The sequence below is a fragment of the Galeopterus variegatus genome, unplaced genomic scaffold, assembly GCF_000696425.1.
Source record: "Galeopterus variegatus unplaced genomic scaffold, G_variegatus-3.0.2 Scaffold2884, whole genome shotgun sequence".
NCBI lineage: Eukaryota > Metazoa > Chordata > Mammalia > Dermoptera > Cynocephalidae > Galeopterus > Galeopterus variegatus.
Genome location: NW_007728995.1, coordinates 208,621 through 211,370, shown reverse-complemented (window position 1 = coordinate 211,370; position 2,750 = coordinate 208,621).

Here is a 2,750-nt window from a genome sequence, read left to right as displayed (position 1 = left end):
CTCCTCCCCATCAACATCATATCTGTTCACTTGTCTTAACAAGTTCAAGGTATTGTTCTGGGTACTGTGTCTCCTTCCCCTTACCCGCCTTTGTTTGTTTGTATGTTCATTTATTTATTTATTTTTGCTCCCACAAATAAATGAGAACGGGCAGTATTTCTCTTTCTGTGTCTGGCTTATTTCACTTAATATAATTTTCTCTAAGTCCATCCATGTTGCTATGAATGGTAGTGTTTCATTTTTTTGTTTTATAGCGGAGTAGTATTCTATTGTGTAGATATACTAAATTTTCCTTATCCACGCATCCAATGATGAGCATTTAGGCTCATTCAACTTGTGGCTATGTAAATAGCACTGCAAGGAACATGGGAGTATATGATTTATGAAAATCTATGGATCAGGTCACTGACAATTGATAACTTTTATCTCACTCCTTACCCAAATGGACCTCATGTTATAGCTATAGCAAACTATTTTCCTATGTGGGCTTGATTGTCCATGTAATGAACTATCTTCAAGTTCCAGCATAGCTTCATCTCCTCTTTGAAGGCTGTCCCTGACTCCTGCCCTCCTTTGTCCCCATAATAGTCAGTTATACTCCCCCTTTACTATAATCCTATTATTCCATAACTTCTATGACAGCACTTAAACACTACTCCAGTGACCATAACTTCTATGACAGCACTCAAACACTACTCCACTGACAATTACTTGCTGATTTCTTCCTGAGAGTAGCCTAAGACACAAACACAGATAGCAGAATTTTATGTTTTTAATTATTTTTGCTTACACACCATTGCATCTGCCACCTTTATCAAGTAATAAGTGCTCATGTAACAAAAGTGCTCATGTAACAACAGTGCTCAGCAACAAAAATGCTAAGAGACTGCCTATATATTCCGCCCATTGTAGTATTTTGTATTTTCTGAAGTTAAATTTGATCTCCCTAAAATATCAATTGTGACAATTATTTTTCTCTCAGTCTAATAATTCTCAGCTTCTGACAAAATATTTCTTGTTCATTCTTTGGGTATACTACAATTTGGATTGTTTTTTTTTGAAAAGTCATGAATCAAAAATCTAAATATTGTTTTTCCTGAAAAGTGCAGAGAATGAGATTTCTCTTTGGTTCTTCTGGAGTCTATATGTTCATCAGTGTAACCCGAGATCATGTTTATACTGCATTTTTTTAATACCACATGGTTGTTTATATCACATTAATGTTTGAAGCCAGTATATATATATGCCACAACAAAAACTATATATATAATAAATCCTATATATATAATATAATAAAAAATATTTAAATCCTTTTATAGGTTCCAAGTTTTATCAAAAACCAAACATACTAGATATATTCACAAAAAAATGTACAGAATATATTTGCTCACATATACACATACATCTGTATACCCTCAGAGAAAAACACGTTCAAATACATATTGAGAAGCATGGTGGTTACAAATATTCTGAAACTATCCTATCTGGGTTCAAATGCTAGTCCAGTCACCTAATGCTGGGTCAATGTTAACATTTTCTTAAACATTCTGTTCTTCAATTTTCCCATTAAAAAAAAGGATATGATAATTGTACCTTTGTTATGAGGTTGCTATAAGATTAAATGATTTAATTCCCATAACCACTTTGAAAAGTGATTAATTATTCAATATGTATTAGGCATACAAGTACATGTACACATATGTACATAAAATGTCACAATATACTTATATGTACATAAAATGCCACAATATACTTACCTACATCTAAACTCCCTCTTAGGAATTTTCCATCACAATCCCTAATCATTCCCCCTATTCATTATCTTCCATACTATTTCATGTTCATGTTTTTCCTATTTGTCCACCATCATGGATAGATAAAAAGCAAAAAGTACAAACATACATACACACACACATATATATACATACATATGCACATACATACATAAAAGTGCCACCTGAATGTTATATCCTGGGGGAAAGTAGGGGTGTATTGTACATAATTTAATTTCTTAAATTGGGTATCCACTGCTCTATGCAGAAGTTTCAAAAATTTAAGGATGGAGAATAAGTTGACTGACTCAAAACTGTGTTACATATAAAGCAGTAACTCTGCATGATTACATGGCCCCTTAATGCATATGGCTATTGGAATAATTGCTTATGCATGGCATATATTAGAATGCATTTACATTTGCATTAAAGCACTTATAAACATTTTCTTTGCATTGCAATTCATTTTAATATGTATATTTCCTATGTAGCCATGAAATTCACTTAAGACCGAGACAAAGAAACCTGAGACTATGGCTTATTTATCTTTTCTTTAAAACCCAAAACATTTTCTTAAATATCCTGGACGTTCAATAATAGCTTGTGCAATGGCATAGAAAGGTGTGGATGTGGAGAACTTGTCACACATTTGTCAGTTAAATTTACAGGTGTGTATCCTACCCATTATAATCGTATGCATTAGGGCAAAATTGCAGTTTCCTCAGTGACACAAATGGAGGAACCAAGGGAAAAAGCCCAACCAGAAAAGAAAATGTCTGACCTTTCCTTAACTGGTGACATTACAAAGATTTTCTTTTATAAATACCTTTGACCCATTTGAAGATTTTCTTTCACAAACACCTTTGACCCATTTAGACTGTATATAGCAAATGCCAATGTCTGTGTTGGGGATGAGGGTCAGAGGATGTTGGGGAGTGGGAGGATCTTGCACGTGAGGACTGACTGCACAAAGCCTAA